The sequence below is a fragment of the Panthera tigris genome, chromosome B1, assembly GCF_018350195.1.
Source record: "Panthera tigris isolate Pti1 chromosome B1, P.tigris_Pti1_mat1.1, whole genome shotgun sequence".
Classification (NCBI taxonomy): domain Eukaryota; kingdom Metazoa; phylum Chordata; class Mammalia; order Carnivora; family Felidae; genus Panthera; species Panthera tigris.
Window position 1 is genome coordinate 96,659,012 of NC_056663.1, and position 27,154 is coordinate 96,686,165.

At 36.8% G+C, this 27,154-nt stretch overlaps 1 long non-coding RNA gene across 1 annotated transcript; it reads right to left on the reverse strand.

The window, feature by feature from the left end:
- Positions 1 to 9,276: 9,276 nt before the first annotated feature.
- Positions 9,277 to 23,261, reverse strand: LOC122237680. Its single transcript, XR_006216279.1, has 4 exons — positions 23,165 to 23,261; positions 22,054 to 22,183; positions 9,838 to 10,055; positions 9,277 to 9,573 (listed from the first exon to the last, which is right to left on the reverse strand). It is a non-coding gene; the product is annotated as an uncharacterized LOC122237680 (long non-coding RNA).
- Positions 23,262 to 27,154: the final 3,893 nt, after the last annotated feature.

Genomic DNA, 27,154 nt, shown 5'->3' on the forward strand with positions numbered 1-27,154 from the left:
TAAAGACAGAAAGAGAGAGAGAGAGAGAGAGAGAGAGAGAGAGAGAACCCAAGTAGATAAAATCATGAGTGAAAGAGGTGAGATCACAACCAGCACCACAGAAATACAAACAAATGTATAAAAGAATACTATGAAAAATTATATGCCAACAAACTGGGCAATCTGGAAGAAATGGATGAATTACTAGAAACATAAACTACCGAACAAACAGGCAGAAATAGAAAATTTGAAAAGACTGATAACGAGCAAAGAAATTGAAACAGTAATCAAAAATCTCCCAATAAACAAAAGTTCAGGGCTGGATGGCTTCCCAGGGGAATTCTCCCAAATATTTAGAAAAGTGTTAATACAGACTCTTTTGAAGCTGTTCCAAAAAATAGAAATGGAAGGGAAGCATCCAAACTCATTCTAAGAGGCCAGCGTTACCTTGATTCCAAAACCAGACAAAGACCTCACCTAAAAAGGAGAATTACAGACCAATTTCCCTGATGAACATGGATGCCAAAATTCTCAATAGGATACTAGCAAATTGAATCCAACAATACATTAAAAGAATTATTTACCATGATCAAGTGGGAAATATTCCTGGGCTGCAGGGGTGGTTCAATATCTGCAAATCAATCAACATGATACATCATATTAATAAAACAAAGGGTAAGAACCACATGATCCTCTAAAAACCCTCAAGAATGTAGGGACAGGAAGAACATACCTCAACATCACAAAAGGCCATATATGAAAGATCCACAGCTAATATCAGCCTCAATGGGGAAAAACTGAGAGCTTTGCCCCTAAGGTCAGGAACACAACAGGGATGTCTACTCTCACCACTCTTGTTCAACATAGTACTGTAAGTCCTAGCCTCAGCAATCAGACAACAAAAAGACATAAAAAGCATCCAAATTGGCAAGGAAGAAGTAAAACTTTCACTCTTCACAGACAACATGTTATTCTACATAGAAAACCTGAAAGACTCCACCAAAAAACTGCTAGAACTGATACATGAATTCAGCACAGTCACAGGATATAAAATCAACGTACAGAAATCAGTTGCATTTCTATACGTCAATAATAAGGCATCAGAAAGAGAAATCAAGGAATTGATCCCAATTGACCAACAACCATAAAATACCTAGGAATCAATTTAATGAAAGAGGTAAAAGATCTGTACCCTAAAAACTACAGAACGCTTATGAAAGAAATTGAAGAAGACACAAAGAAATGGAAAAACATTCCATGCTCATGAATTGGAAGAACAAGTATTGTTAAAATGTTGATACTACCCCAAGCAATCTACACTTTCAATGCAATGCCTATCAAAATAACACCAGCATTCTTCACATAGCTAGAACAAACAATTCTAAAATTTGTATGGAATCACAAAAGACCTAGAATACTCAAAGTAAAGTTGAAAGAGAAAACCAAAGCTGGAGGCATCATAATTCCAGACACTTCAAGCTGTATTATAAGGTTGTAATCATTAAGACAGTATGGTACTAGCACAAAAACAGACACTTAGATTAATGGAGCAGAATAGAGAACCCAGAAATGGACCCACAAATATATGGCCAACTAATCTTTGACCAAACAGGAAAGAATATCCAATGGAAAAAAGTCTCTTCAGCAAATGGTGTTGGGAAAACTGGACAGCGACATGCAGAAGAATGAACCTGGACCAATTTCTTACACCATACACAAAAATAAACTCCAAATGGATGAAAGACCTAAATGTAAGACAGGAAAGCATCAAAATCCCAGAGGAAAAAACAAGCAACAATCTCTTTGACCTCAGCCACAGCAACTTCTTACTAGACGTGTCTTCGGAGGCAAGGGAAACAAAAGCAAAACAAAATATTGGGACCTTATTAAAATAAAAAGCTTCTGCACAATGAAGGAAACAATCAACAAACCAAAAGATGACCTATGGAATGGGAGAAGATATTTTCAAATGACACATCTGATAAAGGGTTAGTATCCAAAATCTATAAAGAACTTGTCAAACTCAACACACACACACAAAAACAATCCAGTGAAGAAATGGGCAAAAGACATGAACAGATACTTTTCCAAAGAAGACATCCAGATGGCTAACAGACACATGAAAAGATCCTCAAAATTGCTCATCATCGGAAATACAAATCAAACCCACAATGAGATACCACCTCATACCTTTCAGAATGGCTAAAATTAACAAGTCAGGCTACAACAGGTGTTGGTGAGGATGTGGAGAAAGGGGAACACTTTTGCACTGCTGGTGGGAATGCAAACTAGTGCAGCCAGTTTGGAGAACAGTATGGAGGTTCCTCAAAAAGTTAAAAATAGAAATGCTCTACAACCCAGTAAGTGCACTACTAGGTATTTATCCAAGGGATACAAAAATGCTGATTCAAAGGGACACATGCATCTCCATGCTTATAGCAGTGCTATCAGCAATAGCCAAATTATGGAAAGAGCCCACATGTCCATAGACTGTTGAATGGATAAAGAAAATGTGGCACGCGCGCGCGCGCATACACACACACACACACACACACACACACACACACACTAGAATATTACTTGGCGATCAAAAAGAATGAAATCTTGCCATTTCAACAACAAGGATGAAACTAGAGTGTATTACGCTAACCAAAATAAGTCAGTCAAAGACAAATACCATATGATTTCACTCATATGTGGAATTTAAGAAACAAAACAGATGAAAATGGGGAAGAGAAGGAAAAATCAGATAAAAACAGAGAGGGAGGCAAACCACAAGAGACTCTTAAATACAGAGAACAAATTGAAGGTTGCTGGAAGGGAGGTGGGTAAGGGGATGGGCTACATGGGTGATGGGAATTAAGGAGGGCACTTGTTGGGATGTGCACTGGGTGTTATATGGAAGTGATAAATCACTAAATTCTACTGAAACCATTATTACACTATATGTTAACTTTGATTTAAATAAAAGAAAAAATAAAAAAAGCATGTCACAATTTTGGTTAAACTAATACTCAGTACTTGTGTTATAATTAGTGAATATTATTCATATCAATGATTACATTTTATTTGATTTATGGCTTTAAAAAACAGATTTAGTAAGGTATGATACACAATACTTTAAGGTACACATTTAAAATGGAAAATTGGATAAGATTTGACCTATGTTTTTCACCCATAAAACCATCAACTACAATCAAGATAATGGACATGCCTATCACCCTCAAAGTTTCCTATGTTTCCCCTTGGAGTCTCTCTGTACTGCCCATCACCTGATAGGCAACCAGTCATATGCTTTTTGTTGTATAGATTATCTTTCATTTTCAAGAATTTTATATAATCAAATAATTGAGCATTACACTATTTTGTCTGGTTTTCACTTGAGATTTCACAATTATTTTGAGATTCCTTCATGTTGTTGCAAATAACAATAGTTTATTTTTATTTCTGAATTTATTCCATTGTATGGATGTACCACCATTTGTTTATCTATTCACCAGTTGATGGCCTTTGGATTCTTTCTAGTTTTTTGCTATTACAAGTGAAAATATTATGAACATTCATGTACAAACCTTTGCATAGAAATATGTTGATTTCTCTTAGTTAAGTACCTAGGGGTGGAATGGTTGTATCATATGGCAGGCCAATATTTAGCTTTTTAAGAAACTGCCAAAACATTTTCCAAAGCAGTTATATCATTTTACATTAATATTAGCAATGTATGAGAGGTCCAATTCTTCCACATTTTCTCCAATACTTAATACTGTCATTCTTTTGTCTTTTGAATTTTAGCCCTTCTAACAGGTATGTAGTTGTATCTCACTGTGATTTTAATTAGTGCTGCCACAGTAACTAATGATATTAAACATCTCTTCATGTTATTTGCCATTTGTATATTTTTTTGAGTGAAGGGTATTTTGAAAGCCTTTGCTCATTTTAAAAATTGAGTTTTTAAAAATTTTTTTATTGTTGAGTTTTAGGTTCTTCTTTATATATTCTTATTTAAATCATATATCAGATCTTTGATTTATAAATATTTTCTCCCAGGGGCGCCTGGGTGGTTCAGTCTGTTAAGCCTCTGACTTCGGCTCAGGTCATCATCTCACGGTTTGTGAGTTCAAGCCCCATGTGGTGCTCTATGTTGACAGCTCGGAGCCTGGAGCCTGTTTCAGATTCTTTGTCTCCCTCTCTCTCTGCCCCTCCCCTGCTCATGATCTGTCTCTGTCTCAAAAATAAATAAACATGAAAAAATTGTTTTCTACCAGTTTGTGGCTTTTCTTCATTTTCAACTTTTGAAAAGCTTCCAAAAGGCAAAAGCTTAAAATTTTGATGAAGTCTGTTTTATTAATTTTTTGCTTTATAGATTGTGTTTATGGTGTTGTATCTAAGAAATCTTTTCCTAATTCAAGGTCACAAGAATTTTCTTCTGAGTTTTCTTCCGGAAGTTTTATAATTTAGGTCTTACATTTAGGCTTATGATCCATTTTGGATTAATCTCTGTATGATATGAGGTATAAGTCAAAGTTCTTTTTTTGTGTGTGTGTATGCATGTGACTTTTCAATTGTTATAGCAGCATTTGTTGAAAGGACTTTTCTTCACTGAATTTCCTTTGCATCTTTATGGAAATCAGCTTTCATATATATGTGGGTCTATTTCTAGCTCTCCATTCCATTCCATTCATCTATTTACGTATCTTGACTCTAATATCACATTGTCTTTTTTTTAAATAAGCTTAAAAAGTTTTATGTTTATTTATTTTTTGAGAGAGAGGGAGAGAGCGAGCAAGCAAGCCAGGGAGGGGCAGAGAGAGAGGGAGAGAGAAACCCCAAGCAGGCTCCATGCTGTTAGCACAGAGCCGGATATGGGGCTTGAACTCATGAACTGTGAGATCATGACCTAAGCTGAAACCAAGAGTTGGACATTGAACTGATTGAGCCACCCAGGTGCCCTATAATATCACATTGTCTTTACTGTAGTTTTCTTTTTTTCTTTTTAGCTTGTCACAGTGAAGTTCATGAAAAAACACTGGTGTGGAGACATGGAGATAGACAAATACATTTACATGGCATGGCTCAGGTGAAATCGTGGCATATTTAAATTGATGTCATATTTGCTGAGGGCAGAGGTCAAGACCTTTGTGGTTAGCATGTACTTGTGGTCCTTTCTTGGCAAGAGTCTGTGCTCTTCATTTTGCAGTACTGCAGGACATCACTGGCAATATCTGAGATGAATTTCTGGGCATCTAGAGAGATGATGGATTTGAGGCCCCAAAGCCAGCTTGGTTCAGGGAGTAGCTAGCCACTGTATCTGGGATTTTAGGTGTGTAACCCTCCAGCTGCACCTGGAGGTTCACTAGAGGCTTGCCGAACACTTACACTTTCATGTCTTTGTTGGCTATGCTTGGCAGTGTACAAAGCCTACTAGATGCGGCCCAACCCTGGGGTGGAGGGAGGCACTCCAGGGAGCAGGAGGGAAGGGTAGGCAGTCACTGCTGAAGCCCTAGTTCCCTCTACTGTCCCCGAGGGTCTGGTCTTATTTTTCTGAAAGTTCTGGGGGTCTAAGTAGTTCCTCTACAGCCTTTTACTGTAGTTGTAGCATGAGTCTTGAAGTCAAGAAGTATTAAACCTTAAAGTTTATTCTTTTTTTTAATGTTTTAAGATGTTTTTATTTATTTTTGAGACAGAGAGAAACAGAGCGTGAGCAGGGGAGGGGCAGAGAGGCGCCCCACCTTAAAGTTTATTCTTTTACAAAATTGTTTAGCTATCCTTTGCATTTACAGTAAATTTTAGAATCAGCTTGTCATTTTCTAGAAAAACCCTGCTGGGATTTTTCATTGGATTTTAAAAATGTGTACGTCAATTCCCACCAGCAAATGAATGAGCACTCCTGTTGCTCCATATTCTCATCAGTACATGGTGTTGTCAGTGTTTTGGATTTTATCCATTCTAATAGGTTTGTAGTGGTATCTCATTGTTGTTTTAATTTGTAATTTCCTAATCTTGTATGAAGTTGGCAATGCTTATTTGCCACTGACACTCCCCCACCCTGATTTATTGAGATACAACTGACATATAGCACTGAGTAAATTTAAGGTGTACAATGTGTTAATTTGATATGCTTACATATTGCAAAATGATTACCACCCTAATGTTAGATTATACCTGCATTATGTCACATAATTACATTTTTGTGTGTGTGTGTGGTGAAGACATTTAAGATATGGTCTCTTAGCAACTTTCAAGTATATAATACAGTATTGTTAACTATAATCACCATGCTGCAATTAGATCCCCAGAATTTGTTCATCTTAAAACTGGAGTTTATACTCCTTGACCAAAATCTTTCCTTTCAGTCCACTCCTAAGCTCCTGGTAACCACCTTTGTAATCTCAGTTTCTATAAGTATGACTTTTCTAGATTCCACATATAAGTGATACTTACAATATTTGTCTTTTTTTGTTGTTGTTGAGTCTTTTTCTTTCGTGGCTTATAGCATGGTGAATTTTGTGTGCACCTGCAAAGAATATGTATTATGCTATAGGATAGAACATTTCCCACAGATCACTGTCTTTTGTTGCCTACTGTCCAGTTCTTGAAAACCATTGTTTCATGAATATTGTCTTTTGTTTGTTTGTTTGTTTGTTTCAGGTGATATAATAACTTCAGGCCCTGTTAATTCATCTTGTTTGGAAGCCCAGGTTCTCTTGTGTAATTTTTTCCCTTTCTTTTGGAACTTTTCCTTTCCTCCTTTTTGGTTCCCTTAGTTTTCTTTGTAGCTGTCACTAATGTCCTTAAACTTCATGTCAGAAATTTGAATTTCCTCTCTGTAAGTATTGCTTTTAAGAAGACTGACATTTTTTATTCTGATTCTTTTGTATGTAATCTGTTTATCTCTTTGAAGGCTTTTAGGATTTTCTTTTTATCCTTAGTGTCAGAAAATTTGTCATTGATACCAATTACTTAGAACTTTTTAAATCTAAAATTTATATTTAACTTCAGCAATAATCATTTAAAATTTTCAGGAGATTGTCTATTTTTCAATGTTCTTTTTCACTACATTCTATTTTTGCATGATACATTTAATATCTTCTCTTATCTCTCTGAGGATATTAATTTCAGTATTTAAAAGTTTTATTTTGTTTTTTGTATTGACTGTTTTCTTTTTATTTATTTTTGTCACTATCTTTCATGTCAGGGATTACTCTTTACATACCTGGTAAAGTTTTGCCTGTTCATAGTTTAAGAAGATTTAAGAGTTCACTGAAATCTATGTGTGTGTGTGCGTGAGTTGACTGACAGGCTTCTCTGTAGGTTATTTGGGTGGAGAGTGTGCTGCTTCACTGTTCAGACTGAACTTTCAGTAGGTGGATCTTTTCTTTATCTATGTTCAGTTTTCCCAGGTAGAAATCTTTTACCTTCTTGGCTAGCGGTTATAAGGGTTACTGGGAGCACCCCAAGAGTTAGGCTGCAATGATTGTAAATAGATATACTATCTATTTAGTATATAGAATTTCATTCCATATGGCATCTGTTTTCAGCTGTGCCCAGTGACTCCTAGTCCAAGGTTTCTAAGTTTCAACTTTTTTAGTCTTTTGCTGCAGTGATGGAGGGCATTTAGGTATTTAACTGCTTCTTATACAGATTGATAATCAACCCTTCTATTTTTAGTCCCACTAGTACCTGAACTTCAGGGGTACTTGTTACACCCAACTCTTGAGCCTTTTCATGGTTTTTCAAGGTTTGCATCTTATTTCTCAGTAGGAATTTGGTTTTCTCTTGTCTTCTAAGTCAGTTATTACAAGTCCATGTACTTTCTACCTTCCACATTTCTCTTTTCTCTATTACCCGCTTCAGTTCTTTTTGTTTCGTGGGTTTGGAACTAAAAAATCCTTTCAATGTAATTTTAATGTATTCTCAGGAGACAGCAGAAATTAACGAATGGTTGAGGTATGTTGTCTCTCTCTCTCTCTCTCTCTCTCTCTCTTTTTTTTACTGTGAAATGCAACAAATGTATAGAATGTATACCAAGATTTTGCTGGTGTATAGAACGTATACCAATAGTTTGCTGATTTTCACAAAGTAACCAGTCAGGTTAAGACATAGAGCATTGCCAGACTACTAGAATCCTCTCATGCTGTAAGAATCTTCATCCCATCACAATAAGTATCCTGAAATTTATTCTGTGGTTTCCCAAATGTGTCACTTGATAAGTAACCCCAAATTAGCTTCTTTTTCTATTTTCTTAGTGTCTATTGTATGGAAAAAACACTCCATGTAATAGATAATATTCAGAGTTGATATAGAGCAAGATATAACAGATCTTGCTGAGTAAGATTTATCTTAGTAAGTACGATGTTTTGTTAAGGAACATTTGTGTGCAGGTACAACTTGACTTCATGTAAACACAGCTGCATCTAACACAGAAAAACTGTTCCTTCTTGAGATATTCATTCTGTAAGACTAATCTAATTTTCCAATATGATTTCTTTTTCTATTTTAGCAGGTTCTGGAGAAACATTGAAATTAGACTGTGATATAGAGCCAATATAAAATAAGTTGAAAAGTAGTATTTTTTTTGATAATATCATTTACTCTTTTACTTACTTGAAGCCTAACACCCTTCCTTTACAAAGGCCATAGTTTTCTATGAACCAAAAAAGCTATAAATTTTACCAGCTGGTTTTAACTGGAAAGAAATATCAAAAAAATTTCCTCCTGTGGGCTTTATAAATGCTGAGATAGTAGACTGACACATGAAATATACTAACAGTAGTTATTCATGCCTTTCCCTCCCCAATCTCAAACATGTCCTAATGATTTGTTATTCTACTTCATTTATAAATAGCCATGGAGCAGAGTCTCACTGAATGAGAAGCCTGCTGTTTTTTCTTAATGTAAAGTGTCAAGTGAGTTGAATATTTTTGGACACATAAATCCTTGTTTGGCACCTAAGCAGAGAACAAGTTAAGGATTTAGCATATGAAGGGTAAATTGGTTATCAAATTTTGTCTACATTTAGTCTCTTTTTTCTCCTTTAGGAATTAAGTTGAAATTGGTATATATATATATATATATATTTATATACACACACACACACACACACACTTATATGTATAAATTTGGAATTTTACTCTCTGTCTGCAATCTAAAGAAAAAAGATGGGAAAAATAAAAAAATATATTTAATATTTCTTTCCATGAATGTGCAACATTGGGAAATTTCTGCAATGCATGAGGCATTCTTCTGCATGAGAAACAGGATGCTAGATTAAATCTCCAAAACCTTTTAGTTCCAGTACTTGCTTTGTCACATTCAGTCTCCAGCAGTTTGTGTTGCCTTTTTCCTATTTAAAAGTTTTAGATCAGCTATTGAAATGGACATCCAAAATGTAATCTCAGGGAAAACAATTTGCATAATATTATATTAGAGGTTTTCTAATCTTGCGGAGCATTAGAATCCCCTGTAGGGTTTGTTGAACAGATTCTTGTGTGCTGCTCCCAGAGTCTGATTTTCTGGCCATTATTGATAATGCATTTGGTTTCTGCTCCTGTAACAGTGTGGTGAAGGGGCTCTTTCATTATAGCTTCCCAAACTCTGAAATTCAAACACAATTTTCATTACATTGCTTCTTTACTCCTTAGAGTAACAATTTTAAAGTACTAGAAATCTCTCAAGGAAAGAATAGGGAAAGATAATTTGGGGGCATGAGGCTCAGTGCAAGAGAAGGGCAGGCTGGAGGGCAGAGGACATGGAGTCCCGTGATATCAGATCTCTTAGCAACCACTCTTGGGAAAGAAATGCAGAAAAAGGAGAGTGGAGGGCAACTGTGAAGAAGCCATTTCCCCTTTCTAACCTTACCTCAGTAAGCACACATGTGTGTAGCCACTTATCACTCAGCTCAGCCAGATGCTTGAGAGGTTCTGTCCAAATAGCTTTGGAAGCAGCCCCAATAATCCATCAGTATGGCAGCTCAGTATTCTCCCAAGGCCTGCTCTGTGGGACATAGGTTAACTCCAAGTCCACTGGATTCATGACTCAAAGAAACATTTGAAAATATGGGGCTGAGGAAAGCACACCTGAAATGGGAGTCAGGAGACAAAAATTCTAGTTTTAGTTCTGTTGTTTATTACCAAAGTGACTTCCTTAATATCCACGAGCATTAGTTTTGTTTGTTTGTTTGTTTGTTTACTCAAGAAAGTTTGCACGAGATGGTCTCTTTTAGGTCTTAATGTCCAATTTAGGTCTTAATCTATTATGACAGGGCTGAGTCTGTGGCAGGAAGCTGGTTTCTGATCAAAGTTCTGCTGCCTGCTGTTGACAAGTAACTGTTGCCCAACTCATTTGGTGAGATTCTGTCTCTTCGGAAAAAATCAATGGTTTTGATGAGGTTGGCAACATTGTTTATTTCTGCTATTTGCTGAATATTGGCACACCTTCTGTTTTTACACACTGTAGATTAATCTCTTTATGTTGCAAAGTATAACATTAAAGAGGCTGGGACTTGGAAATGTGATATGAGTTGTAAACCAATCACTGGATTCCTACCTGTTTGAATAAACGTTGAAAATTCTCTTGGACGGTTGTTCAATTTCCTGATAGAGTCTCAGGATTTTGTTTAGTCTGTTTTCTTTTAATATTGTAGTTATTAATACTATTAGTGTTCTGATGGATATAGATTCATAGGTAAAATCTTTTATTTTCAGGAATAATTAATAGCTTAAACTCAATCTGCCCTAAATAAAAAGATCTTTCGCTCAAAATGTGCTTCATTTCCTGTATTTCCTAACATTTAAAAAGAGATACCTTTGTAATCACCTCTGATCCCTTCTCTTACTAAATTCTCCACATTTTAATGAAAGGCCAATTTTGCTTGGCTCTACCTCTGAAGTATTGTTATATGAGCCTTACTGCCCTTGACTCATTACTTCTTGCTTATACCATTGCAATAACCTTCTCTCTATCTTCAATCTTTATCAACACCACTTTATCATCAGTAGGGTAATTTTTCTAATGCACCATTCTGATCATCTCTCTCTGCTTAATAAACATTAATGACTTGGTATTACTTATAAGATTAAATCCAAACTTTCTAGTGGGACTTTAACATTTTTCTTGTTTGGACATGGCTAACATTCATACATTTATGTGATTCATACATTTATGCCATCCCTGTGGTCTTGAATGTTGTCTCCCCATCCCTACTTCTGTCTGGCAAAGTCCTACTTATCCTTCAAGGTCAAACCTCTAAGTGTCGATCATGAATACTTACCTGAGCATTTTACACCTAAATAAATGCTCGTTGGTCTAAGCTCTTATAGTAGATCTTATTGCTGTAATATTATGCTACTTTGTATTACTTCCATTCTTATTTTTTCTTGAGTGTTAAGTGCTCCTAGTAACCATTGGATAGACTCCAGCCCTTAAAACTGATGCAAATTTTACATGTATTTGTGTATTTCTGGTAAGAGCAGCTGTATCTTTAATCAGATTTTCAAAAGATTCAACAACTCCAAATGGTTGAGAAATAATACTATATTGTAAACTCTTTGATAAAAAAAGATGAATTTTGCCAAGTGAAAGTTTAGTGCAATATCTTCAACATAATCAAATAAATAATTTCTCAGTAAATAATCAGCTGGGTAAGAATTAAATGAATATTACATTTAAATACAGTTTAATTGAAGAATCCTCTAAATTTGTATTCAGGATCATATATTGGATTATTGTTAAAACTTGCCCATGTTTCTACATATCTAGGATAAAGAGGTTTGATACAAGTGGATACTGTTTTACAAAAAGAGCTTGTTGCTGTTTGTTTGTTTTACTAAGATCTTGTGGGATTTGAACTTAACTAGGATATATATGGTATATTTGGATATTATTAGAAATCCCTTTGGGTCCTTTGAACTATTCTTATGGCCTCTGAATCAGGTGGTAGTCTACATTAATCTTCAAGTGGAGACCTAGGATCCAAGGCAGATTTAAATCTATCTGAGTGTCTATGGTGTGGCTTTGGACTGAAACTAGTCTTGGCTCTCTGTCTTCCCCTTGCACTCATTCAATTCCATCATATGAATTTATATTTAGACACACTCTTGTTTCTTACAAGCCAACACATGAGGATGTACTCTTGGCAGATACGAGCACCCTCACCCTCAGCAGCAGTTTCTCCTGTATTTACCCTCAGCCTACTTTGCAAGAGAGTTTAGGGGATAACCAGGCCTGAAGAACCAATGTAGAAGCAAGAGATGGCTGGCAATTTACCTGTTGGTTGGCCGGCTTTTTCTTGTCTTTGAAATTAGGGAGTGGGAATTATTTGCAGATTTACGGAGGGCTTGCCAAGGACAGTAGGGAGTGATTACAGATGACGGAGAAAGTGCTGGCAGCCTGAGAGGGGTTCCACATACTCTGACTTATAGTTTCTTTAAATAGAGGGCTGCCTCTAGTATACAGTAAGTAGAAGTGATAACAGAGACAATAACTCTCTTGAAAAATACATTTTCTTTTTTTTTTTTTTTAGAATATTGCTTAACTTGAAATATTTACTTATAACAAACTACAATTAATCTAAGGGCTTATAGTTTATTCAGTTTATACTCAAGAGGAGAGCATTTGGGATTTGTAGCTATTTATACGTTTTCATATATATTGTCTCATTTACTCTTGACAATAATTCTTTGAGGTATGTAGGGACAATATTATTATTCACAATGTTTATAATTAAAAAAAATGTTTAATTTTTATTTATTTTTGTGAGGGAGGGAGGAAGAGAGAGAGAGAGAGAGAGAGAGAGAGAGAGAGAAAGAGAGAGAGATTGAGAGAATGAGCGAGCAGGGGAGGAGCAGAGAGAGAGGGCGACAGAGAGTCTGAAGCAGGCTCCAGGCTCTGAACTGTCAGCACAGAACCTGACATGGGGCTTGAACCCATGAACTGCGAGATCATGACCTGAGCCAAAATCAGAGTCTTGACCAACTGAGCCACCCAGGAGCCCCTTTTAGAATTGTTTTTAATGTTTATTTATTTTTTGAGAGAGAGACAGACAGAGTGTGAGTGGAGGAGGGGTAGAGAGAGAGGGAGACACAGAATCTGAAGCAGGCTCCAGGCTCTGAGCTGACAGAAGAGCCCAATGAGGGGCTTGAACTCACAGACTGTGAGATCATGACCTGAGGTGAAGTTGGACGCTTAACCCACTGAGCTATCCAGGTGCCCCATTATTCCCATTTTTTAAAAAAGAAATGTATGCTTAGCAGAGTAAATAACTTAACCAAGAATCATAATTAAATTTCAAATCCCCTAGTTATGTGCTTTTTCAATTACATCATATAATAACAATAACTATTCTTAACTCAGTTATAGCAATCTGTAACTTGTGGGTAATTTTGGGCGAAGAAAAATTTCTTGGACAAAATAAATGGCACAGGCATTTACTCAGGGACCATAAATACTTGTGAATCCTCTGATAATATGAACATAAATATTACTATAAAGTATTCCCATTTAAAGATAATAACATTAATTTCATATATCTCTACACTAAAAGTTCTTTTTATTTTGAGTGAAGAAGGGAAGCAACAAGATCTTACCCTCTAGAGATATTTGTGTAAAAGATATGGGTATTTTTCAAATATTTTGAGATAATTCTAAAATGCAACCAGTGTTGAGAACTAGTGGTGGAAAGGTAAGGTTGGAAACAATCAGAGAAAGATTCCAAAGGCTGGAACCATGATAGTGGCAGAGGAACGGGAGAGGCATTTCTAAACTATTTAAAAGGAATGTTGATCAATTGAGAATAAGGAGAGAGAGGTCTATGTTCAGTCTGTAGTTTCAAATCTGCTTACAGAAGTGACTAATCTTGGCAGTAATCTGGTTTGATGGGATGGGAGTAGAATAGAAAGACATTGATGGCCTGATTTTAGACATAAGATAGTTGTGGAGATATTGTTAAACATACAAGAATAGACTATTCCCTGAGTGATTTGTTCTAAACCCTCTTCTATTAGATTGACAGTTACAAAAAATGACAGCTTTTTAAAAAAATTAATATTTGATAGACAGGTTCTTGCAAATGTTCACATAGGTCCATTCTAAATTGAATAAATTAGCAAGTACTATCCTATTATTCCTCCCTCTGATGGATTTAAACTAAGTAGAGCTGATGGGAGAAGAGGTATCCTTGAATGGTTCTTACCTAGAAAGTATTATCATAGGGCACCTGTTCATATTTCCACTCTGAAGTAACTTAGTTTCTTAGACCATAATTATATTGGCCTTCATGCGTAGGTAGTGTAGATACTATTTTTACATGTACAATGGCCTCATTATGTGACTTGTTATTACTTTTGTCCTTTTTGGGGGGCACAGGGTTAAATTTCGGCTGGGTGGGACCCTCTGTGTATATTTTGTGGCTACAGACAAAGCAGTATGAGGCGTTTCCTTCTGTTCATTTTCCAGGGTATTTCTGGGAAATCAGACCATGAAGTTTGCCCCAGGAAATTGTTTCTTTGTGGCCAAGACCAGTGTTTACACATTCTCATTGAGGCAATCTTTAATAGGCTGTTTCATTTGCACACAAATTGCCCAAAGAAGGTATTTTTACTCTCTTTTCTAAAACCTTGGCATTATAAGAATGTATTAAAACAGTGGCTCAATTGTGAGAGGTTATCCAGAGCTGAAGGTTTGAGGTTACTTTTTAAGAATGCTGTACATTTAAGCATCTAAAATGGCTTAATCCTGTAGATTTCATGTATTTCCTTCATTGGAGGGATGATTCCTTTTTATCTTTGGGGTGAAAAAAATAATAAAATGTTTCAAAACTTCCCAGTTCCATGTTTGAATTTCAAAACAATTTATGAGGAAAGTATAGGAAGATATTTAGCTCTATTTTACCAATAAGAAGGGCATGGCCTTGGCCTGGAAAGGTTAAACCACTTTCTCAGTGCTCCACAGGAAGTCAATTGTCCAGCTGAAATTAGGACCTTGGAGAAGGATCTTTGGCTACTTTTATTCCTTTACATAAAAAATTCTAAAATATTAGGGGCACCTAGGAGGCTCAGTTGGTTAAGTGCCTGATTCTTAATTTTGGCTCAGGTCATGATCTCAAGGTTGTGACATTGAGCCCTGTGTTGTGCTCCAGGCTGAGTGTGGAGTCTGCTTAAGATTCTTTCTCTCTGTGTCTCTTTCCCCCTTTGCACCTTCCCCACTTGTGTGCATGTGCAGTTTCTCTCTCTCTCAAAAAAATATTTCTACAATATTATATCTTGCAGAAGTTTAACATCAATCTTGAAAAAGTGTAATGATATACTGTGAAAGTTTAGGCAGAAAACAATCAAACCTCTCTTTGTGTTTAAAGCAGGAATATGACATTATCCACTCAAGAGGGAAGCCTTGAATGGCCTGGTTAAAATGACTTTCTCTTTGTTTCTTCTTTGTCTCAACTAATTGTTTTATAGTACATCTGCTTTTATCACATTTTTTTCTCTGCACTATTTTATGGCCCCTGGTAACATTTATTTAATTCGAGATCTTCCAAGTATATGATGACATATCAAAGGATAGGGAGAAGATAAGGATGAGGTGGACACTCACAACTTTTCTCACTGGAGGTTGTTATATGGTAGGAAAGTATAGCATTGTCAGAAGAATGGAGAAGATATTATATTAGACCAACATTCATCAATGTAATGTTGGGAAAAAATTTCTCTTCCAAGTTAGATTTGTACTGGGACATTTCCTCTCTCTTCTGAGTTGATGAGAACTATGTGGTCCAGAAAATCTAATTCTCTCCTCTTTGAAGTTATTCTAGACTCCAATTATCCATGTTGGGGAGGATGAATCCTATTAAGAATAACATACTTGGTTATATATTTTTTATCATAGTTAAGGATAATTCTGCTGGAAGCATTTTTATTCCTTTTTTGTTGTTGTCAAAAAGATTTGCAAGAGTTCAGTGATGACTCAGATTTATTGTTTATATAACTATCTTCCTTATTTTTTCATTGGGATCTGCAGTGAGAAAGCTAGGAGAATGTGAGTTGTATGTGAAGCTCTTTATCTGGGATCTAAGGATAGGGTATGTTATTTATATCTCCAACCAATATTTCTGGGTTTCCTGCCAGAAATTAATTTTCTCCAATATTTTTTTCTTTATCGAGTAAAATGAAAGATGAACAGGCTCTGTCTTCCTCCTATATTGATATAATTAGACATCACAGTAGGATATTGGAGAAAAATGATTGCCATCCTCTTGCCCATATGTTTTTTTAAAGTTTATTTATTTTGAGACAGAGAGAGAGAGAGAATGAGGGAGGGGCACAGAGAGAGGGAGAGAGGGAATCCCAGGCAGGCTCCATGATGTCAGCACAGAGCCCAAAGCGGGACTTGATACTGTGAACCATGAGACTTTGACCTGAGCGAAAACCAAGAGTCAGACACTTAACCAACTGAGCCACCCAGGTGCCCTGATCATATGTTACTTATAGAATTCTCACCCAGTGCTGCATTGTGAGAAGGGCATGTGGTTGGTCCACTGATGGTCTAATGATTTTGATTCATTCTCAGGTCTCCTCCTTTTCTTAATTCTTTCCTTATTACCCTTCATGAACTATGTGATCACATAACATTATCTAGACATCTAAAATATTTGACCACACAACCCCAAACACATATTTTATTTTCATTATAAGATTATATATATATATATGTATATATACATACATATGTCTATATTTTATAATATAGACAAAGAGATTAAAGAAGCAAAAGATAAATCTAAATAGAAATAGAAGTTCTAATAACTTCTTATGTATATAAAGCACACAAACACAATGGGGTCCAAGGAATAGTTCTTGGTATCCAAATTCCAAAAAGACCCTGGGTTATGTGCATACTGTGGCTAATGAAAATGTTACCCATGGTAGGCCCTCCAACTTATATAATTTCCACTGAGACTCATGGCAGTTTTACATATACATTTATAAGGGGAGACTCAAATACTACTACTGTTCTATATCTAAGGGGCTAAAGTACTTTCAGGAAAGACTGTTTAATCTTCTTGTGTTTGAAAAACATAAAATGAGGTGATGACTGGCAAATGAGAGCAAGCCTGTTTAATATTAAGATTATGACGTACATTGACAAAAGCTCAAGCATTCCAAGTCCAGTTGCTAGGCACCTTCTTCTTGCTCCCATCTGAGTATAATGATGTATTGTCAGCCTTAGCTGAGGTACAAAAGGGTTATTGGACCTTGGAGTCCATCTGCTCCCTGTGCAAAGGAAACAATTGAACTAATACTGCTTTCTCTTTTCCTTGGTTTCTTGCCACCTTAATTATAGTTCATCTGGGCTATATGTGTACTTGCTGCCTTGAGTAGAACATTTTCCAGAACTCTAAGAAAGCAGAGTGAAAGCTCAGGTAAGGGAATTGAAGCAGTTTGCAGTTAAGGCTTGGGGGAGGGTGTTCTCTGATGAGTCATCCAAGCAATCAAAGCAACAGCACATGGTATCCACAATTCATGTTGCCTCAATACTCACTATTGCTGGACTATTTTCACCGAGTTTTAAATTCAACATTGGTCTTGGTTTTTATTTTTAAATGTTTTGTGAGGGTGTGTATGTATGTTTTCTGTCAAGACTGGTACATCAGGAGTTATTCCTTTAAATGGCAGGAATAAGATATGAGCCATCCTATCTTCCATTTTTATTTGCCTATAATTTTTTAGATTAGTAGTCATCTCCCTGTTTCCTGCTGGGGGACACCTGGAAGATGTCTTGATGCACAAAGTGAGATGGGTATACCAGGCAATCAGGTCTGTGGCTTGGATAAAATAGATTCTGGTGATGCAAATCTCCTGTGAGTTAATGTAACTAATTCTTTGTACCATCAATTTGAGACAGGTTACTGTACCACAAATAAAAATTGCTGCTCTAAGAGTAAAATTCTGGAAATTCAAGGAAGATTTTGCAAGAGTCTCTCCTTCTCTATTTATAAATGTTTTCACTGTGTCCAGAGTGGCTTTTCCTTACTCTGTGCAACTAAGGACTATCGAGAGGCTTTGGACAATCTTTTCCTTAAAACAGAACTTCTTGTTGCATTAGCTCCATCCTCCCCAACCTGCTGCCCACAGTATCAAAAATACTATGTTTGGATCTGATTTTGTGTTGTGTGAGCTCTAAGAAATTTTGATTCCTTTAAATAGGAATGTAGTCGAAAAATGTGAACAAGCTATTTGCAATGAATATAGGTAATAATACCTTCACTCTGCTCATTGTTGGTAGGTCTGAGTACATTATTTTATGGCTAAAATTTTTTTATTAGTAAATTTATTGTTTAAGATTCATTTTTTCTCAAGAAAATTCAAAAAAAATTGAACTTGAACTTGAAATTTGTCAATAGCAATTGGATTGCTTATAATAGTCAACAGTATATGAAGGCTCTGGTTCGCATTTGGCTTTAAGAGTGCTGCTTATGTGCCAGATGATTGAAATGATGCAATGGGAATAAATTAGTAGTTTCCCACACTGTCAGCTCATAAGAATCACCTGGGCCTCATCCTCAGGTGATTTGGATTGGAAAAAGAGAGAGGCAAGAAGTTTGTCTTTGATTAGCCCAGGTGATTCTGAGAATCAAACAGATATGGAAACCTCTGGAGGGATGGTAAATATTTTCTCCTTCTAGTTCTAAAATTCATGACTATTCCCTATTTCTTATTTCAAAATAATAAATATTTAGAGCTAGAAAGCATCTTAGAGCACATTTGGCCTGAACTTCTCATTAAAAATAAAATATTTTTACTCATTCGCCACCAGTCTTCCCTCTGGTAACCATCAGTTCTCAATAGTTAAGAGTCTGTTTTTTGGCTTCTCTCTTTTTTTCTCTTGCTTGTTTGTTTTGCTTCTTAAGCTCCACATATGAGTGAAATCATATGGTATTTGTCTCTGATTGACTTGTTTCATGTAGCATGGTACTCTCCAGCTCCATTCATGTCATTGCAAATGGTAAGATTTCATTCTTTTTTTTTTATGGCTGAGTAATATTCCAGTGTGCATGTGTGTGTCTGTGTACCACATCTTCTTTATCCATTCATCTATCAATAGATACTTGGTTGCTTCCATAATTTAGCTATTGTAAATAATGCTGCTATAAACATAGGGGTGCACTTATCCCTTTGACATAGTGTTTTTGTACTTTTTAGGTAAATACCCAGTAGTGTGATTATTGGATTGTAGAGTAGTTCCTTTTTAATTTTTTTTTAGGAATCTCCATACTATTTTCTGCAGTGGCTGCACCAGTTTGCATTCCCACCAACAGTGCAAGAGGGTTCCTTTTTCTCCACATCCTTGCCAACACCTGTTGTTTCCTGTGTTGTTAATTTTAGCCATTCTGACAGGTGTGAGGTGATAGCTTATTATAGTTTTGATTTGCATTTCCCTGTTGGGGGAAATAGGTGATGGGGATTAAGGAGTGCACTTGTTTTTTTTGAAGGCTCAACACCCAATGTGGGCTTGAACTCATAACCGTGAGACCAAGAGTTGCATGCTCTACCGACTGAGCCACGCATGCAACCCAGGAGTGCACTTGAGCAGTGAGCACTGGATGATGTATGGAATTGTCGAATCACTTTATTGCACACCTGAAACTAACATAACACTGTATGTTAACTATACTGGAAGTAAAATAAAATAGCAAGTGCAAAAATGGAAAAGTAGTGGTCAAAAGCAAAAGCTTAAAACTCAAAAACTTCCAACTTTTTTCTTTTTTAGAGAGAGAGAGCATGAAAGCAGGGGAGAGGGGCAGAGGGAGAGAGAGAGAATCTCAAGCAGGCTCCACACAGTGTGGAGCCTGACACGGGGCTTGATCCCACGATGGTGAGATCATTACCTGACCCGATATCAAGAGTAGGATGCTTAACCAACTGAGCCACTCAGGCGCCCAAAACTTTCCAACTTTAAAATAAAATTTTGCAAAAGTTAAAAAAAAAGTGAACCTTAATTTCTTAAAAATATAAAATATTTTTAGAATTAATTATAGAAAATTTGGAAAATGGACATAAAAAAGAAAAAATAAGAAAATAAAAATTGTTACCTCCATTCTCACCACTGTCTACACATTATTATTATAACTTTTAAATTTGAGTATCTTTGACAATTTACATTAGTGTCAGTTGTGCAACATAGTGATTCATCTTCTCTGTATGTTATGCTATGTTCACAATTATTATTTATACATTGGCAATTTTCCTTCCTTGTTCTTAAATATATATTTCTTTAAAAAATGGGAGTGCACTATACATATATGAATGTAGTATGTCTCTAATCTGCTATTTCACTTAATATATTTGGGAACATTTTTCATGTTATTGGTTCTTTAGGATCACAGAGTTTGGGGCACCTGGGTGGCTCAGGTCATGGTCTTGTCTGACTTTGGCTCAGGTCATGATCTCATGAGTTTGAGCCCTGTGTCAGGCTCTGTGCGACAGCTCAAAGTCTGGAGTCTGCTTTGGATTCTGTGTCTCCCTCTTTCTGTCCCTCCCCTGCTCACACTCTCTCTCAAAAATAAATAAACATAAAAAAATTAAAAAAAAAAAAAAAAGAACCCAGAGTCAATGGCTTGTCTTTAACATAATCATTTCAATGAATGCCCTATTTTTGGTCAGTTAGGTTATTTTCCATTTTTTTTCCTATTAGAAATGATGCTGAGATTAACACCCTGATTGAAAATTCTTTGTGTAAATCCTCGATAATTTTCTTAGGATAATTTCTCAGAAGATGAAGTTCTAGAAGTATAGTGTAATAGTTTGCAGCATGGACTCTGAACCATACAGCCTGGGTTTTTATCCAACTATTGATTTTATAAAGTTGGGCAAATTTTAGTGTCTTGGTTCCCTGATATGTAAAATGTGGTTAAGTATTAGTACAACCTTACAGAATTTTTGTGAGCATTAAATGAGCAAATCTACTTAGAGCACTTCAGACAGTATATGGAACTGAGCAGGAGTTCAATATTGGCCATTATTCTGGCATTAAGGCGAAGTACATTGGGAATCTTCTGGTTTTTGAGAGTTATTGCCACTGTACTTACAAAATTGTTAGAGAATTATTGCCATATTTTTCCCTCCAGAAAAGCTGTAGAATCAGTGCTCCCACTAGAAATGTTTATAGTCCATTTCCCTGCATCCGCACCAATACTGCCACCCTTTTTTCATTTATAGAGGAAGAAAAGTGAGGTTCAGTGGGATCAAATTCCTTAGCACTGGTCTCATTGTCAGGCATGGACAGATTTGGGACTGTAATACAGCTCTAGAGCGCCACAAACCTGTCCTTATCACAAGTCTCAATTAAGAATTTTACATTTGTATATATTAATGTACAGTATGTTGATTTGTAGGATTGATTGGAATTAAGCCTTTTTTTCCCCTCCAGATACAATGTAACCGTGGGAGCACTGGACAAGAAAGGGAGTCATTCTCCAGTGTACTGTGTAGCTAATTGATTGTAACTTACACTTTCCCCCATCAGAAGTAGAAAATGGCATTTATAAATATGTGTGGAAAAAAAACCTCGCTGAAAATGTGTATGACTCCAACATTTTGTTCTCGGAGACTGAAATAAAAGTTGGTCTTATCAATGGGTCACTAGAGGGCACTGTGACCCTTCAAGTTTTCAAGCTGTACTGTTTGGAAAAGAAATTTTGCACTGTTTTTGATTTTAGGGAAGATTTTTGCTGGCATCCAAAAGAGTGAAATCAAATATGAAGAGTGTGAGAGGTACACAGAAATTGATACAAGACTGTGTATGAGCTGATCAGGAGGTTACCTTTTTTGGTTACAGGAAAATCCAAGTTTTAGGAGCTTTTAAAATATGAAAATGGTATGTTTTGATCTACCTTCCTTTCATTGCACGACAGTGTTCTGGTCTTGAGACTTCTCATTGTTTTTCCCCTCTGGAAATATTTTATGTTACTGTTGTAGCTGTGAGTGTCACCATGGCATAAACCAGTACTTAGGAAATATGAATTTATATTGTAGTGATTTTAAAGCATGTTAGTTATTATATAACAATTTTCCCCCACAAACTGACCTGGGTCTTTAGTAGGTACGTTAGAATTCATCTGAGATAGCTTCAATGGCATCCTTATTTTTACTTCTTTAAATCCTGTGCTGAAGAGAAAGCTCTTCTTCCACTTGATTTTTCCACTCGAATGCAAAGCCTGGGATTAAGTTAACAAAATTGGTTAGCAGCATTGCTTTGCCCTTCAAAGTAACTTTCCTGAAGGACTTCCTACTGAGTAATGCATCAAGAAGTATATTTGTTAACAATTTAAACTATGGTTTCCATTCACACAACATAAAAACCCAAGAACATTTGAAGTTAATTTGATAAAGTCGCAAATGATTTACCAAATTTTTTCTATTGTATGTTTGTCATCGTGTAGTAGGTTGTTTAGAAAAAAAAATCCACACATCATTAAGTTTGAGTTTGTTCTGGCCTTATAAAAGGGACATGGTTTAAATAAAGAATGGTTTTATACAGTCTTCAACAATCAGATGCTGGGTTCTTTCTTTTTTCCAATAAATAAATACATACATACAATAAAACAAAGACCCTTAATAGTATATTTAAAATATAAGATACTTCAAAGTATATTTAAAAAATAAAAGAAAGGCTCTTTCTGTTCCTGCTCCTATCTGGAAAATAATAGATTAAAAGTTATCTGTTCAAACTGATTTCCTTATGTTTCCTAACCAAACTCACCTTCCAAAACAGTTCACCTCCCTCATCCCCTCCACATTCCCCTCATCTCAATTCAGAATTTATGTTGGGAAGATTCTTTAATTCTTTCCCTTCCTTCCTCCCTCTCTTTCTCTTTCCCTCTCTCAATAATCACTCTAACATGCTGCAGGACTCTATGTCCAATTGTATATATATTTATTTCCTCATTTCTAGAGTGAAATTTTCTTTTTTTATATATTTATTTATTTATTGAAAGAGACAGACAGAGAGAGAGAGAGAGAGACAGACAGAGAGAATCCCAAGCAGCCTCTGCACTGACAGTGATAGCTGTCACCAATTGTGAGGCCATTACTGGGCAGAAATCAAGAGTCTGGCTTACTCCACTGAGCCACCCAGGCGCTCTGGAAGAACACTTTCTAAAAATAGCCAAACCTTGTCATATAGCATGTTACCTTACCTTGGGTTCAAATCACCTTTCTGTGTATGGTTCATTCCTTTTACTGTCAAGCAGAACATTTTAAACAGTCGTGACAAGTCTTCCCCCCAGTATCAGTATTATAGTTTCCCTTACTGAAAGTGAGATCAACAGTGAGTGTGTGTTATGCTCTTTGTTTCCTGGATTAGAAGAGCACGAGAAACTGGCAGTGAAATTAGTCACCAGTTTAGCTTTTTATAGGACTATATAAATTTGGGGCTCACTAATTTAAGTATCAGTTTTTTTCCCTGCCATGGCACTGATCAAATCTGTTTCTGCTTCCTTTCCACAGCATGGTAATCACAGCTAACATTATTTAACACCAGTATTTCAGGCAGGCTAAAACCCTACATACACAGTATAGGGTGCATCCAGGCTAGGTCTCATCACCCTCTATTGGCCTAAGCAATATTGGCAACCTGTTCTTTTGGAATTCAAAATGGAACCTATTTCCAGAGAGGTTATCTTGCTGGCAGTAACTGAGAATTATCTAGCTGTCTGCAACTTTCAGGATGACCCTAGGACTCCCATAATTACACTTTAAAAATATTTTGGGGAAGATATTATATAAGTTGAAAATATGTGATGAAGAATCTTGTACATATTAAACTCTTGTTTTTTCAATCCTCCGAAATTAATGTTTCCCTGCAGTCATTTCACTATTACCGTTGTTGAGTAAGGGAGAATTGCTGCCTTGGGAAGAAGAAGATGGATGGAAGGGAAGTCTAAGTCAGGGCAAGTAAACACAAAATCAGACGGAGGCTGAGGAAGCGAATGGTCAGAGAGGCGTGTCGGAGTTTAGTCCACGGTGGGAGGGGGTGATAAAAAGCGGGGGAAGCTTGGCGCTCACTCCCAGGAAACCTGAGGGTAGCCACGGCAACCAGGAAATACCTCACGGCGCCCAAAAGGCAGTGACTGCCACGCGGCCTGTGCGTCCTAGGTTCAGGCACCAGGGTAGCACTGCGCAGGCCCGAGCCTCGCCGGCGCCTCAAGAGGGAAGGCGGGGGTCTGCGCAGGCCGGTGGTGGAGGCAGTGCTGCGCGGCTGAGCTGCGCAGTGCACCAGCCTAGTCTGGGAACGGCAGGATCCGCTGTAGGCAAGTCCAGACTGGATAGACGACGTCCGGGGGTCACCCGTCGCACTTTGGGGACCCATGTGGGGTCCAGATGCCCGGTGAGCCCGGTATGTCCTCGGTGGGTTCTGGAGGACAGAGACCGAGGTCTGGGGATAGCGGGGGAGGTGCAGTTTGCTGAGCTCTGCGGCCTCCATTGTGGAGAGCAGGGCCTAAGAGAATCCTTTAACAATCTGCCATTACCCAAAGAGGCCAAGACTACCTGGAAGTTACTGTTCTGCCCTGGAATTGTGTTCTACAGTCGGAGGGAGAGGAGTAACCTTGATCGACAGGTTTACTTTCTAACTCCAGTCAGAGTGGGGACTTGAGCGCCACCTTACAGCAATGAAATGGAAAAGAAAGCCACATTTTCACTAAAGGCGAGTGTAGCGTGTACTTTTTCAATCTTACAAAGCAGTTTGTGTTAAAAAAGATAGAAAAGTAGAATGAAAAAGTAAAAAAAAAAAAAAAAAAAAGAAAAGCTTAATCTAGGGGGGGAAACCCCTCAATATTTGGTATACATTCTTCAAGAAAGTACACAATTGTATCACAAAATTGGGGTCATACTGTATATGCAATTCCCTGACCCAATTTTTATACTTAATGCTTTATTTTGAGTGTTTTCTCAGTTCTTCAAGTATTTAATGGCTATAAGTTGACTGCACTCTTCACCTTCCTCTTCCTTTTTCTCAAATGTTTCTCCTGGCCCCTTTACTGCCACAACTGTCTCCTTTATATCCCTCTTGGGGGCATCAGGCTTCCTCTTTTCCAGTCATGCCTGTATTTTGGGGAGCTTTTTAAATAATGCAGGCACCTTTAAGTACTCAGAGACTTTGTTGCCCTGTACATACTCTGCTCCATTTATAAATTAGTGCCTCATATATAAATTGAATTGGAATTAGGAAACAATGGGCAGACTAGTTCCATATATTGGGAATGTATTTGAGAACTAATATGAAGAATCTTACCAGAAAAAATGTCCATAATCATCACAAACTGTATTCTGTAATCTTCCAGCCAAGTCATAAATTAATTCTTGATAGGGAGGTTAGCCTTGTGGGGATTAAAAAATCATGACTATGGGGTGCCGGGGTGGCTCCGTTGGTTGAATGTCTGACTTGGGCTCAGGTCATGATCTCTCGGTTTGTGGGTTGGAGTCCTGCTTTGGACACTGTGCTGACAGCCTGGAGCCTGCTTTGGATTCTGTGTCTTCACTGTCCCTCTGCCCCTCCTCTGCACACTTGCGCGCGCTCTCTCTCTGTCTCTCAAAAATAAACATTAAAAAAAATCATGAGTATGGGCCACCTGGTTCAGTCAGTTACGTATCCAACTTTGGCTCACCTTTGGTGAGTTTGAGCACCCTCATTGGGCTTTCTGCTGTTAGCACAGAGCCTGCTTGGGATCCTCTGTTTCTCTCTCTCTCTCTCTCTCTCTCTCTCTCTCTCTCTGCCCCTCCTCTCACACGTGCTCTCTGTCATGAATAAGTAAACATTAAAAAAAAAATCATGATTATGGAAAATGCCCCCACAACTGTAGGAACATACTCCTCTTAAAATTGCTTTTTCCCACCTGTATACAGAAGGCAGTTTCCTTTATGTGTGGGAAGTTTATTATTACTAGTTTTTGGGAAATTGTGGGTCTGTTTTCATCTTCTGTCCTTCACTTAAGACACCTGCAACTTTATTCTCTTCAGCTATGACTGGCATATATTTATATCAGTTGGCATTTTCTAATCTTGGGAAATTTTGTGTGTTTGTTTGTTTGTTTTTTAAACCAAGGTAACTTTAGTTTCTACCTTGACCTTAATCTATGTTAAGAAACGGGTCTAGAATGAATGAATGACTAGCCACATTTAGTGGTAATGTAAGAAGAGCTCCAGTTTAGTTATTTTTGTGTTTTAAAAAATGAAGATACCTGGCTTTAGGTTTGATTTGATTATTTAAATAACCAAAGAGTTTATAAAAAGTTTTTGAAATCACTTTTTGAAGAATAAAGCAGGCACTGAAAAGGGAAACGTGTCATTCCCCTTACCACCCATCTCAGAGTTCACTCATCCCTTAACATACCCAGCAGAATCCAAAATTTGTCAATTTCTTTAAAATGAAAGGGAAATAATTTTGGGGTTGAAATCTTGAGCCATGATTACCTGCTGGGCATATATGAAAGTAGAAAGATAACTTTAGAAATAACTAGAGGGAATGGTTTATTTTAGAAACATTTTAAGCTGAGGCATAATGATATATATAATATATACATAATGTATATTATGTTATAATTATATTAGGCATATTATTATATAATACAGTATATATTGTATTATTGCCTTTTAACTTCCCTGGCAAAGGTAGAGGTGTGTTGTGGTTTCTATTAGGTTCAGTAAAATAGGTAAAATTATTCTCAGACTGAGGCTTTAAGTATTATAAATTACATTATAGAGGTCATCTGTTAGAGCCATATTACCAGGCTTAGCTCAAGGAAAGAAAATTATTTTATAGTAATTAGGAATTTGGAACCATGGTACCCAGGCTGAGAGCACTGGATAAAAAGAACTGGAAGAGAATTAATTCAGCTAAAGAGAATTAATTCTGAGAAGATGCTTAGGATAAGCAGCCTCTGGCTATCCCAATTTAAGCTTTATGCATTAGGGGCAAAGTATATGTGTTTTACCTGAATTCATTACTAAACATGATTGGTTAAAGAATAGATATAATGCCACATCTGTCAAACATGGAATAAAGGTATGCTTTTTCTGGGGGGCCCTCCCATATACAAAGGTGCAATTTTCACTTTATGATGCTAGCTGGGTTATGAGAAGAAATTGTAACATAAAGAGGCGGTTCTAGAAATAATATTGATACAGGA